The 13,592-nt window shown below is 37.5% G+C and overlaps 1 protein-coding gene and 1 long non-coding RNA gene across 5 annotated transcripts in view; one reads left to right on the forward strand and one right to left on the reverse strand.

Annotated features, from left to right (window-relative positions):
• The window catches only part of LOC139984816 (uncharacterized), a 153,854-nt gene that overhangs the window by 55,748 nt on the left and 84,514 nt on the right, over nucleotides 1-13,592 (forward strand). The gene's annotated exons all lie outside the window — the stretch shown is intronic.
• LOC139985246 (uncharacterized) lies at nucleotides 3,174-6,774 on the reverse strand. 2 transcript variants are annotated; one of them, XR_011799367.1, is made up of 3 exons: nucleotides 6,018-6,774; nucleotides 5,192-5,347; nucleotides 3,174-4,915 (listed from the first exon to the last, which is right to left on the reverse strand). It is a non-coding gene; the product is annotated as an uncharacterized lncRNA (long non-coding RNA). The 2 variants fall into 2 exon arrangements; XR_011799366.1 differs by having other exon boundaries at nucleotides 3,174-4,920.

The following is a 13,592-nucleotide window of genomic DNA, read 5'->3' on the forward strand; positions in this document are numbered from 1 at the left end:
GGTCAGAGGTCATCACAACTTAAAGAGTTGTGTGAGTCCCTGTGGTCTCTTACATCCTTGTAGCAGTAGGGAGAAGAAGCCTAATAGATCAGAAACCATGATCATCTTCTGTTGTGTCTTATTTTCCAGCATCCTTGAAACATTATATCCTTCACCTTTGATTTCTTGATGTCATAAGCTGTATTTATGTGGTGCATTATTTAATTCCAGTATTGAGATTGTATATTCTTCTTGTGTATTTGACAGTATCCCAGTGATCTCCATTTTCTGCTCTTGGTTTTCTTTTCTCTGTATTTCATATCATATCTATCTCTACCCCTAACCTCCATCTCCACATTTTCTTTACTTTCTTCCTCCATCCCTTCATCTGTCTTTCACTCTTTCTTTTTTGACCTCTTTCCTTCCCTCTGTTTACCCTGTATGTTTTAGTTTGCCGACTCCCCCCCTTACATCTTACCCCCCTAAAAAATGTTCACAAGGTTGACAAGTCTCCCCATGCTAGTCCCAAGCTATACACCTTTGTTGTGGTGACCGTTCACTATACTTGCGGATCAAATGAAATGCCCCACCCCCCACCCCTTACTTCCCAGTGTCATGAATCGGCAAATGGAAGATTATTCGGAGTTGTTCGTGATGGTTCAATGATCTTATAGTCAGGCATAGGCCTATATGGTTCTCTTTGTCCTTCATTGTAGTCGAAGTTTGAAATGAATTAATCGTACTAGGAACTTCCGGGCAATGTTTAATTTTCTGTGGCAAGAAAAAAAAGCTCCCCCCCCCAGTGTCCCTCCTGGTTGACTAGAGCCTGTACGCCTATATGGTCACACAATAGTATAGATAAGTATGAGCCATGCAGACAGCTTTTTTTTTCTTTTTCTTTTTAAAATTCAATGCAATTTGAGTTATAGTTTCGAGTTGTAATTCGAGTCAGTCGTGATGAGGTGCCCCATGGTGGGGCTGGGTAACCCACCCCCAACCCCGTTGCCGACTTTTTGGCATTTCTTTGGGAGCCGTTCGGAACAAGAGGCAGGATAATCAATACTGGAGTACAGTACGCTGGAAAGCAATAAACTGACGTGATTTAGAAAAAAAAGTTGTTTGCTTTGACTGCCGATGTTCAGCGAGTCACTTTTCAATGGAAATAACTTTTAATTTATTGTTCATGTACTTATTCCCTTTTTGCCAATCCTTTCTAAAGAGGGTGGAGCCGCCCGTTATGGCAACGTATTTTCGTTCCCTTTTCCGTTCAAATTTCCTTATTTTTAATTCGGGTCAAAGGGGTGCAAGGACAGGGTTTACGTGCACCGGTTAGGAGGATGGGGTGCAGCTAGGGCAAGTGTTCTGTGATCGCCTAAAGGGCCCGTTGTCAGGAGTCCAAAAATAATTAAATATACATATTTATCTATATATGGTTTATGACAAAATCCTCCTGATATATAACTAAACTTTATGTATAAAATACAATGTAAGTTGTGACTGTGTCTATGTGTAATTAATACCTAAATTGGCTGAAATACCAATTGTTCACATATGACGGACTTGACCATACGTTTGATACCCAATGTAATCACTTTTGGCAATTTTTTCACTCATTCGCGTCTGTCCTTTTTGTGACACGAGTCAATGTATCAGACATAAACATCACTATTAGTTTCTTGAGCTGTGAAAGAATGTCGGCTCGCAACTGAGGTTGCAATATTTCAAATACTTTACTCAGGTTAGTACAAGACTGGCGCATCTGTAAAGGTTTGGAATACACTGGTTTTTTAAAGTAAAATAGTACTGTACTTCTATAGGCTAAACTTCTGATATTCGATACAGCATAAAGCATGCAGAGCTTTCCAAATCAGTGATTCAACTACGAAACCAGGGCATCCGAACAGTTCGGACTTCGACTGTTCACCATGTGGGCCTAAAAGAGTAAAAGCAGGGAACCGCTAGAGTAGCAGCTCCCTGGTCAAACTATTACACATATACTGTACAGCTACTACAGCCCAATCGTTGTGAAAAGTTATGCACGTAAAACTAACCACAGAGTTTTGTATCACACAACACACACGGAAACGCGACGTAATAATTTACCGCATACTACTGACCAGGGAGTTTTTCCATAACAACTCCCTGTACTGACACTGCCACAGACAAGAAACTATGCAGGAATTTCGCCAAGGCCACCGTTCAAGTAACCGAACCCGTTTATTGCTTACTAGCCGTAAATACGGGATTGCTGAGAAATTACGAGACAACAGCGACGAACCGGTAGAGGGTAGTATTGATATTATTTTTGAATCGGTTGGTGTGTAGGACAGAATTAACGAGGAAATTACGAGCGATCCCACCTTTAACCATATGAATGTAAGAGACTGGCTTCGGTCAGCTTGCGGCTTTGATAAGCCAATGAGGCTTCTTCGCGAGTTCCTGCTTGCAAGAGGATCTAAAATACATACATGACACCAACAACAAAAAATAGTTGAAATGCAACCGCAGTATTCCCTTTAATTTACTGGTAGTAAAGAATGAGGGACATATTTACTTCTGTCTTCAAAAACACCATTGTCAAATTAAGCTGAACTCCTTAAAGGAGTTATTTAGATTTATTATGAATCATTTCTACTCCTTGACTGTATAAGGGTAATACTTAATAAAGAATTTTTTTTCATGTTTCAACAAATACCTTAAATTAGGCCATCAGCTGAAGCTCAAAATGTGGCTGTAAAATCAGTTTCGTTCCAGCAACACCGGGTCTAGACTTTTAATGCATTTTTGGGTAGTTTAATGCATCACAAACATTATATCAAAAGTTCTCCAAAAAATTTCCTGCAGTATTTTTGTAACGCACCCTTGAAATTGGGTATGTTATGTAGACATTACGTGCTACGATGCTATGTATTAGGAACACATGTGCTAACGTTAGATTTGGTACAGTGGTGCATACATACCACTCTTTTCTTATATGTTTAATTACGACTGATATATCTTTTTTGTATAATAGTTGGGTCAGGGTTACAAGAATGGTGGAATAGGATTCTGGTCTAAGGGTCAGTGAGGGTTGTTTTCAGGCATTACAAGTTGTGCCCTCCCCCCCCCTCCATTTTCGCCAAAATGGTAAAAAATCACATTTTCAACTTTGAAATATGGAAATACAATTTTTGCACATTATAACTTAAGTTTTAATTATAAAAATGTACCACTTTTAATAAACTCAGATATAATGCTTTGTAATAAATCAAATATTTTTAGATTTTCCCCCTATGTTATGAATGCATTTCGTCTGTGCATGTATGCGTAAATATACACATATAATGAAAAGTTCCTCTCCATAATTGTTACACTCCCCATCCAAACTGTTTTACACATGTGAACCCCTCCCCCTCTACTTTACATGTAGCTAAATCCCTAGTTACAGTGAGATGTGCCAATGCCCCAAGACCAGTGAGTTATTTCTTTTGTATAAATCAATATATAAGTTGGCACACTAAGACATCATGGCATATCGTAGATGTGAAATAAAGTTAGTCGGTATATATCCGTTACCTTAGTACTCTTTCTACAGTCTTCTGCAAAACTAGGTACTTTCTCCATGTTACGGAAACGACATGTTTATAATTCGTATTCCTGCAAAAAGTGTTTCCAAGGGAGTTAACGTATAAAAGAAAAGATCGACAAGGTTTCGAATGGTATTTTGAATAATAATATTTCTATATTCTACAAATAATATGAATACTAAAGGTGAATGGTACAAATAAGTGAATAACGAAGACAGTTAACTTAAGCCCCAGATATAAAGAAATAATGTATCTATTAAGACTGGGTCGATACACTCAATGGTGTAGTAGAGCTGGGCCTTTGCGATGATTCAAGATACAGGTTCTTCATCAAAAGGCGCGGCGAGGAATTACTAAGTGATTAAAAGTTCATCCAAGGACAGTTGTACTAGTTATAACAGGATCCACTTCAATTCACTGCATGGAAGTCAGATATGGTATGGAAAAGGGAAAGTCCATTCCGTAGTAGAGGTGAAGATAATTAGATGAAATAAAAGTCACTAAAGACTTGAATATCCTTGGGTCAAAACTTGAACAGATGCACAAAACGTGTTAACAATATGAATAAAACAGGTAACGAAATGTTACGGCAAAACAATAAAGAACCGTGATATTGGAACAGGGTCAGGGGCGATGGTTCCCCAACAACAGTATATAAACCTCTGACTGGTTTCAGGACGCGGTATTTGCGTCATCGTCATCAGTAAATGTAGTTGTGAATATGCAAGAGGTAAAGCATGCCCATAACACCCTCCTCCCCCCTCCCCTCTCAGCAAAAAAAGTGTGATTTGAAGAAAATGTGGATATTTATCATAAGGTGTCTGGTAGGTAGGGTAATCTACGTAAAACTACTAATAGCTAAAATGAATATATGAATAAGACCTTTTTTTCTGGTTCCTTTAAACTCTGGGGAACAAAATAATGACAACATGACTTTGAAAAAGTTAACCCTCTTCACAAACTTCAAACTTGTTTAAAATTTCAGACTAAGATATCAAGATTTAACACCATCACAGTTCATCCTCCAAATCATCTTTCCCTGCATCAACAATCTCAACATCTTCTTGGAAGTTGCTGCAATTTCTATATTTACATAGGTCTGTACACGGTAGTTGTGCATTCATTCAGGAACATCTTCCTTTAAGACATTTGCCGACTCTACAGCTACTGCTGACACACTGAAGCAAAACATCTGGGTCAGGTGGCTTCGTCATCTAAGTGATTATAAGGTCATCATTTTCAAGTTTCCATCCATGTCCCTCTGGTAAGAGTGCATCAATCCTTTGCTGCAATGCCCTACTGTGAATAGCAGCCTGGTTGGTGCAGCGCTTAACATGCTGGATCAGAGCATCTTTTGTTGGTGGTAAACTCTGCTCTGAGGAGGAGATGAACAGAACACCTTGTACCATGAAATTGGATATTTTTGAGTCTCACATTTTATGATGGGGTACCAATATAATTACAATTCAGCTAGAAATATGTTGCAAATTACTTTAATAATTTCAATGGAAAGATTAACCTGATATTGCATCTCAAAGCGTTTAGAGAATTTTTTAATTTTCCTTGGGGGAGGACCCCCATATTCCAAAAGTCCTAGATCCACCCCTGAACACTCAATGAACCACACATTGAAGAGAGTACTTTACCTTTCAAGATCTGTATGTCTTCCTTGTCAATAATTGTATCTAGTTTCTTCAACATAGAGAGTGGTACCTCACTTCAATGGCAACACGGTCTTTTCCTCTAATATTCATAAAATCTGGGCTCATCTTTTTTCCGCTCTGCTGCTTGTCGAAGCAATACTTTAATAAAATGAAATAAAAAAAGCAAATTGTTTTGCATTTTCTGTTGATCAAAATGTAAGTTTGAACAAATAAGAACTAAGGCAATTTTATTTATATACCATGTGATCTGCTCATCTTCTATGGACAAAGACACATTCAAATTTTGCAAACCAGTGTCATGCAAAAAAGAATTAAAACAGGCTTTTTTTGACAGTACAGTACATTATCTCTTAATGTTATGGTTTAAATTATACAATGGTAGATTATATCTGTTACTAATAATAAAGGAAACAGATACTTGTTCATTTTGGTAAAGCTAGACAGGCTGACCATAAGACCTTGCAAACCTAACCTTATTGCACCTTTGTTACACTTATTTTTCTAACTAATATAATATCTCTATCATTCAAATAAAGGGCCACAGTAAGAAAACTATGAAGCCTGTATTTAACACTTAGGCTAGTGCCCCAGATGGAGAATTTGAAACAAATTTCCGTTCCTACCACCTTATAACAAAACAAATCAGATGACCATGTCACTAATTATATTATGTTCAGGTCCAACACTGTGCCCTTTGACTTGGATTCTATCCCTCAAGAGCTACTGATCTTGCATTATGCAACTTCTCTTAACACTTCAACTATGCCACAGAAGTACTAGTAGAGTCGTGTAGTATGCTTTGGCTTACCTCCATCGAAAGTCTCTGCCTGCTGCAGCTTGTCCTGCACCCGTTTGCAACGCCGAGTAATGTATTGTTTCTTTTCCCACATATAATAAATTGAACAGGCAATACACCAGAGCTTCTGCTTGGTTTCCTCGATCTTTTCCGTCAATTCTTCGTTTAAAATCATATGGGGTCTCCTCTGGAACTGTCCGTTTTCTTGCAGCAATGTGCTTGCTATCAATGAACCGCCTGTAACACTTATCGTGGAACCCCATCATACTATGCTGTTGAACACACGCTTGATCGTAGTAGGCCATGGAGTAATCAGTAGTACGGCGATATCACTGTCTCCGCCGCTGAGATTAAGCCAATCTTTAGCGCAGGAAGTAACTTTAGTCCATCGTTTATTCGTCAATGCCTTGACTGCTTCAAATATTACAGATTCAATGTGCACTGAGCACTGTAGATTTCCGTGTGTCGGAGACTGACTAGCGCCCGTGGGAGCCGCCATGTTTGTTGTTTTCTACAAAGATTGCACACAGAACTCATGGCTCATTGGACAATTCATATCACATGGTACAGATATCTCACTGGCGCACAACTTTTGAACGTAAAACGGCAGGTTTCTTAACATACGCAATAAAAAATATAGTTCGATCTTTCGAGCGGAATTGCAAAAAAACTGCAGGAAAGTACATGGAGAACTTTTGGATCATTAATCTTAGTTAATTTATGTATTCAATGCTGTAGAGAAATTTTAGACCCGTAGTTGCTGGAACGAAACAAGCGAATTTCGACCTTCAGCTGATGGCCTAAATGCATGAACTAAATATCGTACGATATAGTCTAGATACATAAAAAGGAAAAAAAAAGTAAAATCTTCCAGAAAATGGGAAACAGGAGCTTACTCTTATGTCTCCTCATAATTGAAACTATAACTTGAATTTTCTTTGTAAATTTGAAGTTTAATTTTATGAGTATTGACCTTATATTTTAGAATTATTAAACATTACTAGAAGATTCCAAAAAGTGCTTTGACCAAAGGCTTTCATGCTCCAAACTATTCCTAGTTATTGTGGATTAAAAAATGATCAAATATTATCAGAATCGAAGAAATAAATTAAGTTTTAAACACCAAGTGGTGCATTCTGAAGTATAAACTTAGGTCGATACAAGTAGCTCTTAACGCAAGATTGTGTTAATAAATAATAACAAACTCGAACATTTCCCCGACTGATTTAGGTAGTGACATGAATTTTTATGTTGGAGTATGTCCCCCCTCCCCCACCCGGAAAGAAAATTAAAATTAAGAGGTCAACTGGTGCATTCGGAGGCATATCTAGACTATATGTCTATAGAAGCAGCCTAAAAGCAAGGCCACACTCTTTACGTACGCCATTGACTAAGTATCCTTCAGTCACTTTGTAGGAACAAAACAAATTACTTTTAACTAAACTTTGAAGATACAGAAAGGTTTGTCAGTGTGAACGTCTCTGCAAATTATTCAATTTATTTCGTCCATAATATCATGTCAGAATGTGAAATATCATGTATTTGTCAAAGCACACCATGTTGCTGAATGTAACACTCTTATACATATATATTGCTGATAGCAAGTCGAAAGTCCTATGGTATTTAATCGCACCCATCTACTACGATTTGATCGCTAGTTACTACTACCTGCTTACTTGCTTTGCATTTGGGAAACTTTGTATTTTGGTAGGGCGCCATCAATTTCAAGCTAGTTCTGCTTTCCTAGTGCTCTTCATGCACGGAAGTCACAATATTGCATTCTTCTGCCAAGACCTTTTTGTTTTCTACATTACTGTTCGTCAATACAGGCGCGGGTCCAATGGTGTAGATCTGGATCGTTGGAACCGACTCCTTTGTAGGGTGGTCTGGATTTCCTCCCTCTGAACTGGGGTTTCCTCCCACATTATTTTTGACGTGAAATAGAGCCTTCTGAGTCATCATTCAGGCTGTAAAATTAGTTCTATAATTATAGGTCTACACGCAATACTGTGATAATACCTAGATTTATTTATGTGTAGGGTTGAAAATTAGGGCCTGTTTACCACCCAGTGCCTCCCTCTCTCCCCAATATGCGCCTGACAAGTCCCACTGCCCCTCCTTCTCAATTGAGGACCTATATATATATATATATTGAAAGGTGCATCATTCGATAATTCCCTCTATACTAACCTGTTATGTATCCATTGTTAAGTGCAGACCTAAGTCCGTGCCACTCGGCCACAGTGATTTTACTGGTGTGAATGCGTGTTAATGGCATTGCATTACTGTCAATGTATTTTAGTAGGGCGACATCGACTTCAAGTTCCGCTTTCCTAGTGCCCTTCATGCACGGAAGTCACAATATCCCTCTCTCCTCCTCTCTTGAGGACCCCAATATGTTGAAAGGTGCGTCACTCGTAAATTAACTCTATACTCTAAACTGACCTGTAATGTATCCATTGTTCAGTGCAGACCTAAGTCCGTGCCACTCGGCCTCAGTGATTCTACTGGTGTGAATGCGTATTAATGGCATTGTATAACTGTCAATGAGAGCGTATTACGCACGTGTAATACTTGTACAGAGAACACATTTGTGCTTTCAAATCTGTCAATGTACATAGAATTACCACATTTTATAGAAAATATTCGCACAAAACACAGACAAAATGATGAATTACGTATATTTGCTGTAACTTGACAGTATGCATAAAAGCCAAATTAACAATTTCTCAGGCTCAAAGACTGCATTAACACAATTTTATGCAGACCTGTACGCATTCTCTCACTCAGCCTGCTTTGAGAGTGGAACATTTTCAGAAACTAAACAGAGTTATTACGTTTTATTTTGGTAAATTAAACAGTGCGAAGCATCTACGCATTATGGAACAGGAAAATCATTTTGCAAATTTTGTCTAAAATTTTGCAAAGAAGGCAAACCCATTCTTTTGGTGCAAATGTTCAACTGGAGAAATTTGGTACACAATAAGTTTTGGCTTAAATCATAAAATGTTTCCTTATAAAATGTAAACCAAAAATACTTCTTTACAGAATAAACAGAATATATTCCAGAAAATATAACAGAATATATAACAGAATATATTCCAGAATATAACAGAATATATACCAAAATATAACAGAATATCTTACAGAGTATAACCTTTTCAAACTGAAGTGAACCTTTCCCCGTAGACGATACGTGAACATTTCCATTTAATCGGTAAATAGGCGTAAGAGAAACAACTCTTGACTGGTTAAGCAGCTATATACGGTATCAAATAGATAACAATATATGTCATATATCAGCCCCAAATCCGAACACGCTGAAACCCGTTGTGGTGGACCACTATTATTAATTATACATGTCAATAACATTTACCAAGTGTCATAAATTGCTACTACTATTTTGTTTGCCGATGATACCTATATTTTCTTCAAGTTGGAATACGCACATAGAATGTTGTCTCTACTGAATTAAATACATTTTCTGACTGGTTTGCTGCTAATAAGTTATCACTTAATGTAGACAAAACCCACTTCTTATCAAGCCTATTTCGCTCCACTTCAGAAGGAAGGCCTCTTCACCAATTTTCCAATTAACTCTGTCCTGAGCTGTTCTCTTCCATGTGACCCCACCATATTATCTTATGTCATCCATCCATCTCCTACTCTGCCTACCTCTGCCTCTAACATAACCCCTTGGTGTCCAATCTGTCAATTTATGTGTCCATCTCTTATCCTGACACCTAGCTAAATGCCCTGCCCATCTCCACTTCTTTTGCTTTATGACTTGGATAATATCCAAAACGCATGTACTGTTTCTCAAGTCCTGGTTTCTGGCTCAATCCTTTCTTGTTACACCCCTCATAAGACAAAACTCACTATATACGATAAAACGGAAGAAGAACATATTATTGGAATAATGATGTATTAATGGACGGTAAACAAATTAAGGAAGTATCAACTATTAAATTTCTAGGGATTAATATTGATAGCAAATTTTCATGGAGTGACCATATTACAAAATGTTGCTCCAGCGTCGCAAGATGTGTTAGCATTTTAGCAGCGCTAAAACATTTCCTCCCCCAGAATATACTCAGAATGCTTTATCAAACTTAAATAGCACTGCATTTATGATGCTGCTTGATTATTTGGTCTGGTACAAACAGTTCACCTTTAAGCCACTACAAAAGTGTGCAATACGTCATATATCTCACACAGCATCGTGTGAACATACTACTTACTAGCCCATTTTTTGTGAGAACTCGATTTATTGAGATTAGATGATATCATAAAAGTTAATTTTGCGACATTTGCAAACAAGGTTTGGAATGGTTTATTACCAAAAAGGTTTCCGAAATTTTATAAATAGCAACCGAGAGTTCCATAATCATAATGCAAGAACGGCTAGCAACGCACATTATAACTAATATTATGCACGCACTATTATGCTTAGCATAATAAACTGTGCAATCTAAACATGGAACTCACTACCAAATGCTTTGAAAACTAAGAAACCAAGCTCCATACTTAGAAAATGCCTTATCAAAGAACTTATGATTCCTTATTAACTATTAATTAGTGGTAACTGAAACATATACATATTATTATCATTATTTTCACCTTTTTTCTTTCCTCTCACTGGGAGTAGCCTATTCTGTGTTGTTAAACCAGTATAGGCTTTTCAGAAGACTTCCCTATACATTGCAAATATTTACGTGAAAAAATACATAAACAAACAAACAAACAGACTATGAACCAGAATGCAAAAATGCATTGTATTTTCGATGATGTAACATGAGAAGTTTCTTCATAAATCTGATGTAATGTATAGTGAGGGTGTACATATTTACAAGGGTTTCACGATTTGACCTCTGATGACCCCAAATGACCTTTAACTCCACCAAATACAATATGCTTCTTTAACTAAATGTGGTACTTCTACACACTAAATTAGAGGTCGGCCCAAGTTTTTCTTCTTGAGATGTCGTGTTTAAAAGGTTTACATAATTTGACCCCGGGTGACCCCAAATGACCCTTGCCCTCCCCCAAAACAATAGGTTTCTTTTATACAATGTGGTACTCCTACACCACAAATATGAGGTCTGCCGAAGATTCCCTTCTTGAGATATCGTGTGACCGATGTTTTCACAATTTGACCCCTGGTGACCCCAAATGACCTTCGACCTCCACCAAAAACAATATACTACTGAATGTGGTACTTCTACATATCAAACATGAATTTGGTCTGATCTTCTCTTCATGAGATATCGTATTTACAAGGTTTATATAATTTGACCCCTGGTGATCCCAAATGACTTTGACCTCCACCAAAAACAATAGGCTTCTTGTACTTAATGTGGTACTTTTACACACTAAATATGAAATTGGCCTGATCTTCTCTTCTTGATATATCGTGTTTACAAGCTGGGCGTCACAAACGCACTCACACATACACACACACATACGCCATGGAGTAAACAATAAACAAATAACTTGACTCTTATACGTTGTACTGTACGACAATCAAAACAGAGCAGTTCATAGGCACAGAAAGATGATAACATAATTAAACACATTATTAAGAACCAGGATGTGTTGGCTGAAGTAATATAGGTATGTCCGAAGAATATTTTACAGTTGCTGGATTCTTAAGCAGCGAATTTTTCGAAGATACAACAAATTTATGTTGCGATAAACATAATATAAATAAATGCATTTTCAAACACTGTCCGTCTCCTGAAGTATGCATCAAGACACACCTTTAACGCAAATGTAACTAGTCAAAAACGCAGTGACCAGGCAAATATATTTCCTTTTTAGGTTTGGGAAAATTACAAGTAGCACCCTTCCCATGAGAGTAGGGTCGGATCACTCTGAATTTGTGGGGACAACTTGAAAAGGCGTAGCGCTCACACAAAAATAAACATATTAAGTAAAAAATGTAGGATTACCATGCACATGAGACTTGTGTTAAAAACAATGGGATTACTTAAAACTAAAAGAAATATGTTAATGATATCAGTGGGTAACTTACAGATCTCACTAGAACTGTTACGTCAAACAAGAAATCCACTGAACTTATTGAAAAATAAAATGCTTAAAAGTCCTAAAGAAATAATAACACAATCGCGGCGCGGGTCAACCAGATACAAAGTCGTGAACTATAATTGCTTCTTTGGGTTACATCCGGGCAGGTTCACTCTGTTGAGGGACGTCTCTGGAGTAGGTGAGCTCAATGGACGGCTCTAGACCAGCTTGCTCTTCACTCCCTGGTATCCGGGGTCCATTGACCTATCAGCTGTCAATTACGTTATAAAATAATTTACAAAATAATTACCAGACACACAACTTAACCTCGTATCTAAACTTATAAATTGGTCTCATCAGTGTCATTAAACAAATTTGAAGATACACATCCATCACCAGGAATATTCCTACCAAAACAAAATAGATATTAAGCTGTATTTTTCCACTACAGTTCTCAAAAGTGATAGAGGCTTGGAGCCAGCACATGTGCTCCTAGAAAACAGGGACCACACAAAATAATTACTTTGTTTAAAAAAGACAGGGTCACACAGGGCCACCTTGAAACTTTAGGGAACTCCTCAGTCTACGAAAGTAAGTTATTCATTGTCAAGTGAATAAATAAAAAAATGGTAAGGAAAAGATCAAATGAATAAACAAATTGTAAAATGAAAGAAAATGATAAACATAAACAACAACAAAACATTAACCAGGTTATGCTTTGGTTACAAAAACAATCCTTTCTGAGTTATATGACTTCCTCGTCACTGACAAAATGACCAACACCCAAATCCAATTGCTTATAGGAAGAAGTAGTCTTCCTCTATGATGTGTAAACAGAATGTCTTGGGCAATAGCATTTTCATCCTTTCATCACATCTCTGTTCAGCAGCTTCTTTGAGCTGTTTTTCAGCATCCCGTGTCAGACACTGAGACAGCTGTTTTGTCTGCCCGCTACCACATCTTCAGGCTTTCAGAAACTTGAGCCCTGATTTTCCACAAGTTTTTGTTGTGCTAGTGAAATATCCGGAGAGGAAGCACCGCAAATATCCTTTTCTTTGGCGCCGATGGGCCTGCACTTTCATCTGCAACAAATCGAAACCAAATTTGTTTGGTTGATACAGTATTTTAAATTTTCCTGTCGATCACACTATGGTTCACATTAATTGTCTACACTTGAACTCAACTGACTAATAAGCCATCTGATTTATTTCAGTGTAGGCCTGGAGCCATGTGCTTGGTATGGCATAGTTACAAACACACACACTACAAAGGTTTGAGGACACATGCAATCCTACTTGACATGATTTTCCATCATAAAAGAAGGCCTCACCATACATGCATCAACATAAAATAAAATGAAACAAGCAAGATGCTTTGATATAAAATATTTTATTCCAAATTTTTAAAGAGTTGTAATAAGACTAGGTGCTACTAAATCGAGTGCCATACTGACGCTAAATAGCTGGAAATATACAAAAGCTAACTCGCTTTGCTAGGTGTACAAAATACAAGAAGGGATCTGAGACTAGGCAATACTGTAGCATTGCATATGGCCTATAT

Source organism: Apostichopus japonicus, chromosome 17, assembly GCF_037975245.1.
Source record: "Apostichopus japonicus isolate 1M-3 chromosome 17, ASM3797524v1, whole genome shotgun sequence".
NCBI classification, from domain to species: Eukaryota; Metazoa; Echinodermata; class Holothuroidea; order Aspidochirotida; family Stichopodidae; genus Apostichopus; species Apostichopus japonicus.